Raw genomic sequence first — 16,713 nt, 5'->3', positions numbered from 1 at the left:
TCCCGCCCAGCTCCGCTCCTCCCCGCCCGCACACAGACGCGTCCTGCCCGGGCCCTGGCCCAGCCGCGCACAGCGGGGTGGCGGCCACCGCTGCAGAGGTGAGGTACCTGGACTGGCTGGAGGGCCGGAGCCTGCGCCGCTCCCTCCGTCAACGGGCCCGGGCCGCTGAGGGGAGGGGAGCGGAGTGCGAGGCAGGGGCCGGCTCCTCACATTGCTGGAGGGTGAAGTCATCGCGCCCATTGTCTCCCCGCGGCGGCGGCGCAGCAAGCCGAGCCTGGCCCGGCCTGCGTCGAAGCGTAACCCCCCACCCCAGGGGCTGGGAGAAGAGTTGAGTGCGGGCACCTCTCCCCGGCGGCAGCGCCCTCGGCTGAGGCTGTAGCCGCCCCGGAGTCGCGCAGTGATTTGTCCAGGGTGTGGCGGCGGGGGGTGGGGGGCGACGGGCCAGGCAACCAGCCCTGAGACCGGTGTGTGCCCGGGGACCCCCACCTTCAGTGCAGGGCGAGGGGCCGGGCCCTTCCTCCTCTCCGCCCCCCCTTCAAGCGTCTGCTCGGACTGTGGAGGAATGCGGCTTTGCCGGGGCTGAGATACCAAAGTTGGGGGCCGCGGTGTTTATCCAGGCTCTCCTGCCTTTATTACCATGTGGCTAGACAACCGGCTGTGGCTTTTAACCACCCCTTGGGGTTGATTAGCGCTTTCTATTTCCTCAAAATGCCGGGTTATTCACCAAGGGGAAGGTGAAAAAGGGGAAGGGTATTTATGTAATCAGAGGGTTGCGGGATTGAATTCTGCCACCGATCAGAGCCTCATGTTCTCTTAATTTATTTCCACACGCCTTCCACATTTTTTACTTTGTAATGGCAGTGGAAGGGCTGGACTTAAGGTATCCCATGACCTGTTTCTCACTTTGCCTTTGGTGAAGGCAGGTTTTTAGTTTTATATTTGGAATGAAAGGTTCTAATTTGGGTTTTTTTGTACATCTGACTTGTGACTCAAACCTGAGGGATTCAGACTGGCTTATAAATCAGAAATCATGTGGACTAGCAGAATTCATTTGCATGTATGAAAGTGACGGCCAATGGAAGGACGGAACTGTTTGCTGAAATGTGACTGTATGGAGTTGTGAGACTTGTTTTAAGCAGTTTGAAGCAAGTGTGACTTTGAGCAGTAGAGAAACCATTTATGTATTTGACACTTGCATTTCATGAGCATTAGGTCTGTTTTGCAGTTAACTGAGACTGGAAAATGAAAATAAACAAGCCTGTTTCACTTTCTCTTGCCATAACAGTAATTCTGTTGCTCTTTGGAAATGAACTATTCCAGAAAAAGGCCTGCATTGAGAAACAAAATCAGACACCCCCACACAATTTTTCTTGACATCAGAGAAACCTGCAGACTTTAAAACTCCGTTTTTGGATAAAATACAAATATTTAATGTGCCTTTCTAAATTATATGAAACACCAGTGCATGCTCATGTTCTGCTTATTCTTGACAATGTTTAGATTTGAAGAATGGATGACCTGTTCAGCTTTTTCTTTTAAATCTTAAAAGCAGAAATTTAAATATCTGGACATTATCGGGTGCTTTTGGGACAGTTTGATGGGAAATTATAGCAGTTTTTACATACAAGAATTAACAGAACTCTTAAATTCCTAGTCAGTGAGGTCAGAAGGAGAGAAGGTATTTGACAGAAGAGTTTTGTGTGCCTGTATGATGCAGACAAGTCTTGGCCTCTGGGTTAACCAGTGAAGCAGCTTAACCATCCTAGCTAGGGATTCCTAGATGAAGTTAGTCTGTGTATGGTGGGTCAGTGGTAAGATTCGTAGTTTTGTGTGATTTGTATTATGCTATGGCAAGTGCAGAAAATTTTATAGTTTCTAGCATAAGGCAGGTAATGATGAGTTTCAGAAACTAGTTGTTCTCTTCATATTATTTTTTCAGCAGATTGTTTTTCTTTCATACGAATTTTGATCTTTTCTCCCCAATTAGTCTTACAGCGTTTATAAAGATTTGTCTTGTATCCTAGTTGGAAGGGCAGGATGACATCTTTTCTTAGACTATTGAATCCTGCTTTGAGGCGTCTGATGAGCAGCTTTGAACTCCCGAGTGCAGGAGCTACTTTTCTGCACCCATGTGGTCCTGCGGTCAAGGACATTGCCCCTATTATGTGGTTGGTTTACTGTAATCTGTGTTTGGAGGTCCATAAATTACTTGCTGAATTATAATACAATGTCCTATTGGTTAGCCACCAGATCTAGCAGAAGAAATTTTAATAATTGTCTAATATCCTGTTTTAGTCATACTGTGCACATTTAAGTTTCAAAGTTTTTGGTATGATTCATAGTTTCTAGAGGAGCCAGTTCAAATTGATCTTTAGGGTTAATAAGTTTTTAGAGGACCAGTGCTAATGTTTGTGCTGATGTTGTTTTACTCATAAGGAAGTTAAATTCTGTTTTTTCTCTCTGTTCGTTTGTTTCAGCTGTATTTTGTCACTAACAGAAGATGTGCAACTGACTGAACTGACACACACACACACACACAAAGCTTCAAGAGGCCGAGAATGATATTAGATGTCCTCTTACTAGATGCACACAAATTATACGTGGAAGTAGAATTCAACCAGGAAGGTAATGAGACTGTTTGAGTTTGCTGTTGTAATAATGGGTTATTTGTACATATTTTATTTTTTCTTCTAGGGTATGAAAATACCTAGAAAAATACACATTTTCTAGTATATCTTGGTAAGAGGTGTTTCTTTGAATCATACATATTGGTAATCATAAGCTGTATCTGTAATTTGTCCTGTTGGTAGTCTTCAGTGTTTGCTTTTCAATCTAAGGGGAAAACTTTTTGACAGAGCTAAATTTCAGGTATAACATTTTAATCTTATGAACAGATTAGGTTTCCCATGCTCTGCTACATAGCAAACTAAAAATACAAAAATAGAAATAAAATTTCTATGTAAATGAAATAAATATTAATTAGTTATCACAGCTGTTCAACTTTGAGTGGCTGGGGGCTGCACGTGTGCCAGGCCTACACTGCATGGGCTGCCTTCCATGCTGTCTAGTGCCACACTGCACTGTGCAGAGCCACTCCTGAGCTGCTGGCTCTTTGGGCCCTGGGATCTGAACGGCCCTGCCCTGTGCCTAGGGGTGGGGGCAGGAAGCTGCAGCTAGAAAAAGGAGAAAGGGGGATAGAGACTCCGGTGATAGGCAGAAGCTAGAATGTTGTGGGAGGGAGATGGAGGAGTAGAAGACCCCTACAAGAACTTCCAACCTTAAAGACCATTGTTTAAAAGGAAAAAATATGTTTTATGTCAACCAGCCAACTTCAGTACTCTTTCTATCAGAAGTAAATGCTTGACAACATTATTAAACATTAATATTTAATAGACCCATGTTCTAAATTGTTTTGCAAGTTTTCAGTAAAAGTTAGTTTGAGGATTTTTAACAGCTATTTTCATTAGCCTTCTGTAGCAATATAGTATACAAGCAGGTTTTGTGGAAACATGTTGAAGTCCATTGCTGATGTTTTTATTTGTTGATAAACTTGCTTCTGAGTTTGAATTTTTGTGACCTGACTGCGATTACGCACAAAATGTTCTCCTACTCTGTCAAACTGGAAGCAGCCATTCGTAATGAAGGCTTTTTAACTGCCTGTGTCATTGGACAAGTTGGTTCATTTCTCTGTTGTACTCTTTTACTGTTTCTTGCGTTCTGGTGGTCCTTGTAGCTTCTCTAGTTGTAGTTTCTGCTTTCATTTTATTTTTTAAGTGCTACACTGGCACACTATATATATTATTTTCTTTTAGTGCACTTTCCCACCTGCTGGCTCAAGAATAAAAAGCAAAAGAATGGAAGACTTCCAAAAAGGAGTTATAAATGTATTGTGTATAAGTAGCGCATTACAAGCCTCAATTACAGACTTTTTTGCATGGTGTACACTCAGGCAGCCTTTTGGAGGAGTCTTCTTAGTCTCCATTGAGCCTGTTGTCTGTGCTCTTTCAGAATGTCTTCAAGAGAAGACACTTAGCCCAAAGCCCATCCTTCAGCTGAGATATTAGAAGGGCAGATGGAATTAAGGGAAGAAATAGCATCTCAACCAGACCCTTAACAGCTGAGCTATGAAATATCTTCTGTGCATTTACAGCAAAGTAAACTGTTTCTAGCAATCAAGCTATTCCTTGACTCTACTCCCTTTTTCTGACCTAATGGAACAAGCAGCCCTAATGGAACAAGCAGCTTGCTTCTAAGAAAGGATTCTACCCTACCTTCACCTGGGGTTCATGGAAGCAGAAAAGGCTAAAATGCTTCTGTTCCTTTCCTTCTTTTCAAAGAATGGAGAATTCTGTAGTCTCCTTCCTGTAAAAATATAAACTAAGAATTTGACTCAGAGGATTGACTGGCACATGACACATCATCTTTCATTAAGCAAGCAGCTGAAACAGTTCAACTACAAACTTCCCTACAAAGTAAAAAGACCTGTCAAAGGATTTTTTTCCTGAAAGATGAAAATGAGAACAAATTCTTGGATGTTCACTCATTTTCTGAATAATAACTTGTGCTGGATTTCCAGCACGTAATTGCTATAACCAAAGCATGCATCAAAGGAATTTAAGAGAAATCCTAATAGTCAAGTTATACAATTATTTCCTCAGGTTCGAAAACCTCTCTAGAGATCAGAGTAGCACTTAAAGATATACTCAACAAAATCACTGAAGGGGGGGTACCTTACAGGAATCATGAGCTAGCATCAGCTCAGTTGATTATACCTACCTTTCCATTTATATTTACTGAGGCGTTCTCCCCTGGATGGAAGCTTTCTTTTATCCAAGTAAAACATAAAAAGTACTCTTCAGAATGCAACTGGCCTTTACTGTAACAAATGTTATAGACTAGGACTTTTTAAACTTGTTGGACAATGTTAAGGCTATCTCTTTTGGAACAGTGGATTTTTTGGACTGAAGGATCTGGAGGGTTTTTTGTATGTTTGTTTTCTAAAACTAAACTAAAGCTTGGGTTTCAACCCTTCCATAGCCCCATATATTTTGTGCAGAAACTATAGAATATGCCTTCATTGCTATTTCAGAAGAGAGCTTTTCTTATCCATGGCTTCACTTCCAATAGAATGTATTCTTGAAGATTTGAGTCTAAACTTGGAGCCATGCAAAATATGAAGAAATTGTATCCTTTGTCCCTTTTCATAAGTCATTGCTATCATTCCTTCTCAGCCCCTACCTCCTTCCCACTCCAAATCCCTTAGACCTTAAGTTTTCCACTTAACGAACCAACAAGTTAACTGAGCTGGCATATATTCAGATCAGTGATACCTTTTAGTTTTGAGGAAAGAATATTTTACAGAATTTGACACACAGGCTTTCCGCAAAAGTGTAGCTCATTTATAATGCCCTCCAAATACGGAAAACTTTCTTGAAGTTGTTAAACCTCCAAGGCAGTATTTTGGTCTTGCTTCTGTTACCACACCAAAGTTTTCTAGGGATCAACTTTATCATGTTTTTGTTTTCAGAGTTACTGTTCTTCAGGATTGTTGAGGAAAAAATGCAGATTTTGTCCTTTAGAGGAGAAAAATGTGGGAATCCATGGGTTTCCCCTTGTAGGCTGGTAGAGTTCCAGCTTGTAAGGGGCAACTTGGGGGTGGGGGGAGCAGATGCAGGGGGAGCTAAATCCATATGCATGTGCACACTTGCACATGGCAGCCAGGCAGTGTGTTGGAGAGCAGCTCCTGTAGTTCCCTCCAAGTAAGTCTATGGAGGGGGGGAGATGTGAGGGAGTATGCACAGGTGGTGTGTTTGGGGGGGGGCATGTGCCACCCCGACCCCTCCACATGTCTTCTGTGCCCACCGACACCCCCCACACATCACCTGTGGCCCCCCATCCCCTGCCAATGCATTACCTCTGTCCACACACCCCTTTCCCCATACACTCATCTCCATTCTCATACAGTGGGGGATGGATGGGGGACTGGGTCACGAGTGAGGGGCATCAAGGTGAGGGTTCAGCAGGGCTAGGAGGATGGGTGGCTATGGGTTGGGGTGAGGGGCAGGTGCAGGGCATTTGCATATCAGGGCAACTCAGTGCCACAAAGCAGCAGGGGGGACAGCCACAGCTGGATCTACCTGGTGGGGACAGGGGGAGTTTGGATTTTTTTTATGATAAAGTAGTGGTATTTCATTTTAATTGCGGTTAAACACATATTTTGGGGTTTTTAATCAGAATTTTGGATGGTTCTTTTTCTTTTTTATTAAATCAGAGAACTTTGTATTTTTAAATAGAGAGAACTAGGATCTCTGCTATGATGAAAGTTGTAATAATAGAACTTCAGAGAAAGCAGTAGTGATAAGGCCTTACACTGTCATGCTGGGTTATCCAGTTCCCTTTCTGAGAAGAATCAGGGAAGGCGTAGTACACAGAACCTTTGGTATGATCCAGTTACACACTTAGAACGTATTCAGATGAGGCTGATTCTGCGGTATGTGGCGCTGCAAATATGTCGCCACATATCATGCAGTCTGGTGTTCTCCACACTGCAAGGGTACAGTGCCTGTGTGTGCACTGCTCCGGGTTTTTTTTCCATGGTTATTTTTGAGCCCTGGATATCAGAGCAGCACACATCTGGACAGGGCACACTGCTCTAAAAGTGGAGCTGGGTCACCTGGACCTGTGCTGCAGCTGCCAGTCAGGCTCTGCCCAGCAGGAGCACCCCAGATAAGGCTGCTGGGGCCTCCCCTATTGTCCCTAGGGTAACTTGCCACATGTCAAAGCATGTGTGGCATGGGCGTTCCCTGGGGACAAGTAGCTGTGGTGCAGGGGGACCCGCTGCTACTTGTCTCTGGGGAATCAAATGTTTGCACTCATCTGAACATGCCCTTAGTGGCTAACCTGGGTAAGGTACATGTTCACTAAAACTTTTTCAATAAATCTTTCTTCTGGAGACCATGATAGACAGTGAAGTAGAAAAGCCTTTTCCTTACTAAAAAAAAAAGAGTTGAATGAATTGGTTCATTCAGTCCAGACTGAGTCGTCAACTACATCTGTCTCAGTCTTCAAATCTAAATCTTGAGGACTGGGTGTTGTGTGCTTAATTCAGACTTCATGTGCTGTAGTTCTTTTTTTTGCAAGTTCACTTTTAGCAGTTCCTCTGACAGTACTGTAAACATTTTACTGAAAAGCTGAGCAGCTGTATGTGCTGTAAGTCTTCTTAATAATAAGGCAAAGAGATTGTTTGTTGTAGGAGAAACTAGCAGACTTTAGAAGTCCATTTGGGCACAAAGGTGACTTAGTCCTTAGTCATCCTATCAGTGTCTCCTAGGTAAGAACACTAACTTCGTTCTTAACCTTCTGACTCTGAACAGACAACATAAATTTTAGTGACTTAGCCCAATGGGGAAGAGGGTAGGGAAGAGCAAAGTCCATTGGGAAATTGATTCTTCTTGGTTTTAGTTTGGGTGAATGGGTCCTTTACATGTCTCCATTTCTTGTTTCCAGAGCCAGCAGTGTCATGGGTTAATCTGAGCAAATGTGGCTGAGAGCTGAATCTGAGCTGTAACCTTTGATTATGACCAGTCAACAACATGTCATAGGTTTTGCACCAAATCAGTCAAGGAGATCCTCCTTTAGCCTATGTTCAACTGAATGTATGCTTCATTAGGATGAAGCAGATGTTGCCTTTCATCCAAATTCCTACCAGAAATGACAATTTCCCTTACCTGTGAAGTATTAATTGACCTGGTTGACTTCATGAGTTGAATAGAGAAAACCATTCTTTCTGATATTAAAGGAGGTGTAAACTATGCTTTCATAGGAAACCAAAAGCATGTTCATTCTGTTTTGAAGGTCAGAGATGGAGATGCTAAAGTTCCAGGTTCTTTCTACAGAATGGATACTTAATGGTATAGTCAAATTTACAGATTACCAGATACACCAACACTTTGGTATTGTAAGGTTGCCTTTCACCAGGGCTTTGAATCTTGTGAGAACATAGAAAGAAATGGTGCAAAACTCCCACCTGATGATCTTTTCCACACATATCTAAAACTCCGTGGTCATAAATGTCCACAACTGAAGTTATACTGCGTTTGGATGCGAAGAACCCTTTTCCCAAATTTCTTGCCTATCTGGTTGTCCTTCTTCCCCCTTCGCCTACTTTCTCTTGTGCAGTCTGTATTTGCTTTTTCCATATGTAGTGGAGGACTTTCAGTCACAAGTCTGTTACCTGTGCGGGTAACAGCAAGTTGCAGAAAAAATTTTCTATGACTTCTATGACCTGACACCATCACAAGACACTCAACTGTGGTAAGAGTAGAAGAGAGCCTCTCAGGCCCAGCTGAAAACTACAGTGTCTTTCCACTATTAACAATTAAGAAACTGTTCCAGGATAAAGTAGACAATGAACTAACAAATTTGTTTTTGATGATAGAAACTCCAGAAACAAACAGAAGGATGCACCCTGCCTTGTAGAAATGCAGAATAAATTTATTATGATTATTCTTCCTTCCCCAATCAGACAAGCAGTAGACAAAATCGGTTTCAAGCATTGGCTTAGGTCATAGAAAATGACTACAGTAGTGCAGGTACTTTTCTCTTATATTGCTGAATCAAATTCTTGCAGATGCTACTGGTTAAATACTAGGATAAAGCCATCTTTGAATCTGTGCTTTTCAAAATACTCATGACTTTGTTTATGCTACCTGAAGTACGAGTAGCGTAACTCTTGGGGCTCCTTAATTAAGCTATATATCTTGTTATCCTGAAGATTTTAGAGACAGTTCATTTGCTTTACTTTTTCAGAGCATTGGATAATTGTTTTTTTTTTTAATCTCATGATGACTGACTAAACTATTGTGGATTTCTGGAAGATACAAGTAATGGCATCATTGAAGAGAGCATATGCACAATCAAGCAGTAAACCACAGTATGTTTTATAGTTTAAATTTGCTTTTGGCAAAACTTTTGACTTCATTGCAGTTACGTTTGCAGGTCATTTTAGTCCACTTTGTCTGTTTACTTGGCATTGTGCCTTCACCCATCACAGAAGTGCACCATTAGTAAAGGCATATATGCAGTGATATATTTTGGAGCATCTGGAATACAAGTGGAAAAATAACCAAATTTCTATATGATAAAAAATAGTTCAGAGAAATGATAAATTTGGACTCTAAAGGGAGCAGTCTTCAGTTTCACTGTAGTAAGTAAAACAGCAGGAAAAGTTGAGGTATAAATAGATGGTTGGTGATGTCTCAGCTGTTAATAATGTACAGAAATGTGAAGATGAACTCTTTATGGTATATGATGAAAACTGGGAAAAATACCTTGAAGCTGATAGCTTGTTTACCTAATGTTGCCCAGATACTGTGGTGAGTGCATTAGAAATGCTGTGATGGATATGGTTTCTGGGGAGTTGTTTGACTTCTAAAATCAGATTCAGTATGAGATCATACACAAAATGCTACAAGAAGTGTGTTAAGGTTCCTTATTTTTAAGGCTTTGTTTTGGAATACTTGAATTAAGGCAGCCTGTGCAACCTTAACTCAGCCCCCCTGGCCACATCCATACGAGCTTGGATGTTTGGTTCCCCCAGGACAATTAGCAGCAGTACACCTTGTGCTGCCACTGGTTGTCCCCAGGGAACGCCTATGCCATGCACCCTCTGGTGCACAGCAAGTTACCCTGGGTGGAGTAGGGAGGCTGGGGCCAGCACTGGGCTGGCCCCAGCAGTCTTATCTGGGATCCTGGGGGCTTCTAGTGCTGCAGCAGTGGTAATCCTGCTGCATGGAGCCTGGCTGGTAGCCAGAGCACAGAACAGGATGGCCAGGCTCTGGTTTTGAGCAGCGTGCACTGCTCCCACATACATCACTCCACTTTTTATTTTTGGTGTGGGGTTTTTTTTTGGCCCCTGGATATCCAGGTGTCAAGCTCCCTTCCCCTCCCCCATGCTGTTCCATTGCACTGTGGACAGAAGGTGAACATGCAGTATGTGGTGCTGCAGACGTGTCTGTGGCATCGCATTCCACATGGCTGCACTTGTCTGGACACACGTTGTGTACATGCATTAGGACTTCTTCAAAGAATGAGTATTTTGGCACAACTTTTTTGATAAGGGCAAATGTATTATCTCTGAATTTCTTTTTTGAAAATCATTGAAGCTTCGTGGCTAAAATTAAGAAAAAAACCCCAAATTAAACAAAAAAAAAAAAGCAGTCTTGAGCAGACATCCAGCATAGAAAGTTTTGTTCCCAACTGTATAAGTTTGTCAGTTTTATTAAGGGGAAATATGGTGCAACTTTTTATATTAGTGGGATTACTAGCACTGCCTGAAATAAGAAATTGTTCTATTTTGCTTGCAGTAGATGACAATTATTAAACATTAAAAGTGAGGTGAGTCATGATGCACTTGACTTTTGGCCATTTGGCTTGCATCTTCACCAGTTCAAGGTTGTTTATTTCTAGCTTAGCTTAATGTATGATGATCTGCTTACCCTTCTGTTCTATCCCTCCCCTGCTCTGTAGAAGGAACTGTTTCCTTGCAGACATCCAGCAAGGCTACTGCTCCTTTGCAACACTTCTAGCCTCTTAGGGGCTGTTCTACTCCCTTACCCTATGTAGTTGGTCTGCGGATGCAATGTAAGTTGATAAATTTCACATTCATGCCTCAGAGCATACGCCATAAAAGGACAGAGTAGAGCATGCCAACTTGGGAACCTGGCTATTGTTACATGAGCTGTGAACTTTGAAGTAAAGCTTACCAGAGATTGTTATGGAGTACTAGAATGCAGGCTAGTTGCAGAGAAGACAGTCTAGTAAATTCCACCTGAGCAGGACAGCAAAAAAGTAGTTTTTAAATTGTGAAAACTGCTTGATGAGAATGCAGTATTACACATTGGCTTCTCTACTTCTGCAGAAGTATTGTTATTTTGAAGGTATATATTGTTTGTTTAGTACTAAATACTTATTTTCTTTGCCTCAGATTCTATTTTTGATGGATCCCAGTTGGCTTTTCTGCCATTTTCCCACTCACATTTGTGTGTGTTTTGGGGTTGTTAATGTCCACTAACGCATGTTGCACTAAAATATCAGCACAAATACTAATATGTGGATGACAACTGTATTGTAACACTTTATGAAATGTTTTAAACCTCTTAATATTTTGTACAGGGATTTCTTTATAAACAATTAAAGTGTAAGCATAACTAAATTACTTCTTGAGGCAAAGATTTTTTTTCTAGCATGTGCCATTGTGCTAGGTAAGATGCACATATCTGTATTTTGCTGTGGTCTAAATAATAAACTAGTAATAAGCTACTTAAGTTTCGAGGCTGATCAGAGTCCAAAGGAATGCGTGTACAGTATGGGTTAGTAATTGTATAGCACTCCTCACCTTTGGTTGAGACCACTCCATTTCAGTTCAACTTGAAATCACTAGAGGTATGAACTAAATTATTGTATTAATTTTGTTGCTATTAAAGTTTTCTTTGTACAACTAAAACTACGTATAATGACCTGAGTAAAGTGCTATAGAAAAATACCTGCTTTTATAGTGCATGTCTTGTGGAGTAGTCCACGGTTGCTTACCTGTGTAAAATGGTATGTTAGATAAATATGAAAATACGTGCTTTAGTAAAGGAGTATGTTTAAAACAACGATTGTTTGAAAAATCTTTTTTTGGTAACAGTTTTCCTTTTAATGCAAGTTTAATTCTTTTCAAGTGATATTATATAAGTGTTTCCTCTAGTGTACTTCTGTAATTATTTTCTTTGGAACTATATGAGGAAGTAGATTATTTCAAGCAAGCAGTGAAGCTCCTGACACTAAGAAAAGCTTCCTTCAAAAGTAATTTTAGTATCAATAAGTAAAAATTCAACATTTTGTACCTTGTGTGTGATGCTTTTAAATCTGTTTATAAAATTACTGAGATTTTAATCTTAGGTTCTTGTAGGGAAGAGTCACTATTATAGGACACCAGATGCTATTACAGGAAAAAACTTGAATTGATTTTTGTCTGCTGCATATTTTAGGGTGCATTTGTGAAGCTGAAAAAACAAAACTTAATTTTGGGGATGAGGTCCCTTGAAAAGCCAATCGATCAAGATTATTTTTGCATGAAAATATCCTATTGTTTCATTAGTTCCTTACCTGTGGTATCCTGAAAAATAGAAAATAGAATATAGTCTAGTTGTATTTAGTTTTTCTTGGAAAGTGTGCCAGTTAAACAGATTATACACATGGATTTTCAAAAGAGCTCAGGGCTGTCTTTATTCTCCATATTAGCTGTTGGATGTCTTGTTGCTTCATTGGAACTTCATTGGGAGTTAAGCTTCTTTACATAAAATCTGACTGATTTTTCTTTAAGGTGCAGTACACTTGAAGTTCTGAGTGACTACAGGTAGAACTGCAAGTATTTTGTACTGCTGAAAAATCAGGCTCCATGTAGTTTTTTAAGGGATTATTTTTCTTTGTCTCTGCTTAAACTTTTCATCAGAGTTTGTTTTGAAAAACATGGCTTTCTAACAGTGATTATAATCTTTCAGCTATTTCCAGGCTGGAAAGCTGATGGTAAGAAATGACACACAATTCTGAGCTTCTCTAATTCTGTTGCACTTTGTCTCAAGTTTTGGAAAAAGAGCCTTTTCTAAGTAGACTGGTATAGTACTTTATTGATTTGAAAGGTTTGGTCTGCATTAAGTATGTTTCTAAGAGAAATATTTTGATTTAAACTCTGTAAAGGAGATTGGAATGCTTTAAACTGGCGAGTAGGGAACACAGAAGGGAGGAATATCTGAAACTTTGCATTTTCCCTGGGTTTAGATGCCTAATTGTAAATAGGCATCTATGGCAGAGGAGAGACATGGAAACAAGAACATAAGGATGGGGCTTTGCAGCATGTTAGCTTTCTGTGGTGGTTGCCTAAGTGCACACTTACCTTGTCCTTAACAAAGCAGTGCCCAGTTTGGGGAAGAGGAAGGGAGTAGCACTGTATTGGTCTGCAAGGAAAATGCAGTAGCAAGACAAAGCCTCCAGCGCCTTCCTCAGCCAGTCTGGGAAGTGGGTAGCAAGCAGCTGAGACTGGGAGCAGAGCGGAGGAGGGAGCAGTGGGGCAGAATGCTCATCTGCTTCTGACTCTAGGACTCTTTCTGAGCAGCATGTAGGGGGTGGCACTGCTCCCTCTTCTTGGGTTCCAGGCTCCAGTAGGACCTGGAACTGGGCTTGGGGAGGCTCTTGAGCTGCTTTCCAGCCCTGCTGGCTTTTAAAACACTACTGTGCTGGGTGGCATGGGTGGCAAAGTGAATCCAGTGGGGTTGACAGCTCCTTCCTTCTACTTCTACCTTCCCTTCCACCCTCCTCCCAAAACTGGGGGCTGCCTGGTTTGGGGAAGAGGCAGGGAGCAGTGGCTGCTGCCATTCCTTTCCCCTTTTAGATCCATCTGGGAGAGGAAGGAAGGGCCCTCAACCTGCTTCTTACTCCAGGGACTCTGTGAGATGCAGACAGGGAACTTGTAGTGCTGCTGACTCCATTTGGCTCCTGGTGCATGGGAGAAAGTGCATAAATGTTCATTTTCCTAGGAGAAACTCTCCCTGGTTGGAGGTGGTTTATTTTTCTCCTGGAATTCTCTTGTTTGGTGTGGAAGAAAGAGCTTGAATGTTTGCATGCATTTGGTATCTTCTGGGAGAACTGTGATTCTCCCAATAGAAACAGAATGCCTGTACATGGCCACTAAGGGCTCTCACCAACAAAACATTCAACAACATTTCGTCTCATCACTGTGCATTATTTTCCATTTTGTATTGGATTCAAACATTATATATGTACTAGTAAATTGCCTGTCAAGAATGATGGGAGAAGGGGGACCGGTGGGGATGGAGCCCTATGTCTAGCCCTGAGGCACCCAGCTTTAAGTCCGACCCTGCCCTCTTCCTCCCCCACCTTTGGGTCTAGACCCACCCCTCCTTTCTTCAGGTCCAACTCCACCCCACTCCCCCTGTTCGGGACTGACTCCGCTCCCCCTTTGCCTCCCTCCCCAGTTCAGCTGTGACCCCACTTCCCCTCCTTTTCTCCCACTGCTTTGGGTCTGACCCTGCCCCCCATTCAGGTCTGACCCCACCCCCCGCCATTCAGGTGGAACCCTGTTTTTTTCCCCCCTCTGCTTTGGGTCCGACCTACCCCACACTGCTTTGGGTCCGACCACGCTTCCCCCCAGTTCAGGTCCAACATTGTGTGCGTCTCCCCAGTTCAGGTCTGACCCTGTTACGATGGAGGGGCTCCTGCTTTTCCTCAGCTAGCCTCACCACTTTTAAATTGCTCTACCCAATTAAAAAAAAAATGTTTTGCCTCTGTGGAGGTAGGGTGGAGGGAGCTGCTACACTGAAGGCTGCAGGAGGCAGCAGCATGGTGGATGCGCTCCAGTTTTAACTTGATTAGCCCCACCCCCGGCCGACCTGCCCACACAGCCAATCAGCGCATGCACAGTTGGGCAAAAGCATTATGGACAGGCACAGACACAGACAGACTAAGCCTTTTATGATATTAGAATTTTCCAGAGTGTAGTTAATTGATTAAACAGGTTTGCTTGGATTGAAAAGTTTACAATCTAAACAATAAAGTAGAAATTGTCTCCTTGTACTTGTACAATGTGGCCCTGATCAATGATTGGGGCATTTAGGCACTACTGCAGTGCAAGTAATGATTCAAAGAAAAAGTTAATTGTTGAAACCCTCTTTACCAGATGTTCATGAACTAAACAAAAGTTACACTAAGACTGGAGCTTCATAAATATGTCAGTTGTAATTAATATATTCCTATAGTAGTCTACAAGTGAATCCAACTGATCATAATGTTACCACTAAGATAATATATATGAAAATACATTATTTTAGTCTTCATAAGCTCTTCCTTTAAAAATAACGGAATAATTTAGGTGCTAGAAAAAAGAACTCAGTCCCTTTGGTAATGTTATAATAAGAGAATGTGAGCTAGGTCAGTGTTCTCATCTAACAGTCCTTGCACAACTTAAATTATGGAAGGAGGTCAATTGAGAGATTATTCTAGGTCATTTAAAGGTCTTTTCCTGTAATGTACTGAATTAGATGAGTTTGAATTGAAAGGAACTCCATACTTCATGGAATCAGGCCCTAGCTGGTGATGATTAAAACTGATAATGTCACAGTTTTAACAGTGTTATGGTAGTGTTAGAGTGACGTAGCAGTGATAGTCCAAGAATTGGGTGCAGTAAGGATTTTTTGGGTGATAACTTTATCCCAACTATATAGTTGGTCCAATAAAAGATAAGTAGAAGGCAGGGTAGACTTGCACCTTATGGACTAACCAAAGTAGATGTATATCTTAGGGATGTAAATACTGTTTAAATAAATATTTGTTTAACCTGTTGTAATTGCAACAGGTTAAACAATCAGTTGGGTGGCTCTGTGAAGTCAGCAGGGTGGGGGGAGGGGGTCTTGAGCCCTAACCCGGTGTGTGCCCTGCCATGGAGGAGGGGCTGCACCCACCTGTCCAGAGCAGTGTGGGGTGCTGGGGGCCAAAGCAGCCTCTCCAGGTGAGCAGCACAGCCCAGAAACCCCTGAGGGGCTACAGCAACCAGCATGTGGCCTCCCAGGGCCAGCTGCAGCAGGACAGGAGGCAGGCAGCAGCCAGCAAGGGGCTTTATCAGCCCATTGCAGCCCCTGAAGCATTGGGAGGGAGGGATCAAGCAACCCCTCTGCTCCCCATCGTGCACTCTCCTGTGTCTTTCAGTTCCTGCTGTAGCACTGCAGGGCTTCTCTTCCCTCTTGGACTGTGCCTGGCCCCAGGGTAAATGATAATTGGTAAGCTAGAAAGGGTTATCACTGAGCTGATTGGTTAAATGATTAATCATTTAACCGTTCAAATCCGTCATATATCAACAAGGTTTAGAATGCAAAGCATTCTTTAGGTCAACTGACTTATAGTTTCATAGTTTCTAGGGTTGGAAGGGACCTGAGTAGATCATCTGGTCCAACTCCCTGCCATAGCAGCAAAGAGTACTGGGGTCAAACGACCCCAGCAAGGTGTACATTTAGCCTCCTCTTGAAGACCCCCAGGGTAGGAGCCAGCCCCACTTCACTTGGAAGTTGGTTCCAGATCGTAGCCTTCCTGACTGTGAAGTAGCGCCTCCTTGGTATCTAGCCTAAATCTACCCTCTGCCACCTTGTGACCGTTATTCCTGGTCACTCCTGGTAGTGCTTGGGGGAACAGGGACTCCCCCAATGTCTGCTATTCCCCCCTGACTAGTTTGTAACAGGCCACTAGATCCTCCCTCAGCCTTCTCTTGTGGAAGCTGAAGAAGTTCAGGTCCTGTAGCCTCTCTTCATAAGGCCTGCCCTGCTGCCCTCTGATCATGCAAGTGGGCCTCCTCTGGACCCTCTCCATGTTGTCCACATCCCTCCAGAAGTGTGGCGCCCAGAACTGGATGCAGTACTCCAGCTGCGGCCTGACCAGTGCCGAATAGAGGGGGACTATCATCTCCTTGGACCTGCTTGAGATACATCTGTGGATGCATGACAAGGTACGGTTAGCCTTCCTGACTTCATCCCCACACTGCCAGTCCATGTTCATCTTGGAGTCAATGATGACCCCAAGATCCTTTTCCGCCTCTGTGCTGACAAGAGGGGAGTTCCCTAACCTGTAGGCATGGTGCCGGTTGTTCCTCCCGAGGTGCATCACCTT

At 42.8% G+C, this 16,713-nt stretch overlaps 1 protein-coding gene across 1 annotated transcript in view; it reads left to right on the top strand.

Moving 5' to 3' along the window:
- Positions 1-20: 20 nt before the first annotated feature.
- RNF19A (ring finger protein 19A, RBR E3 ubiquitin protein ligase) overlaps positions 21-16,713 on the top strand; it is a 104,936-nt gene continuing 88,243 nt past the window's right edge. Inside the window, exons 1-2 of the mRNA XM_019551284.1 lie at positions 21-98; positions 2,478-2,625. The gene's annotated coding sequence lies outside the window, so the exon portion shown is untranslated. The remainder of the gene's footprint in view (positions 99-2,477; positions 2,626-16,713) is intronic.

The sequence above is a fragment of the Crocodylus porosus genome, unplaced genomic scaffold (assembly GCF_001723895.1).
Source record: "Crocodylus porosus isolate Cpor-Errol unplaced genomic scaffold, CroPor_comp1, whole genome shotgun sequence".
NCBI lineage: Eukaryota > Metazoa > Chordata > Crocodylia > Crocodylidae > Crocodylus > Crocodylus porosus.
This window is presented reverse-complemented; position numbering and strand designations above follow the sequence as displayed.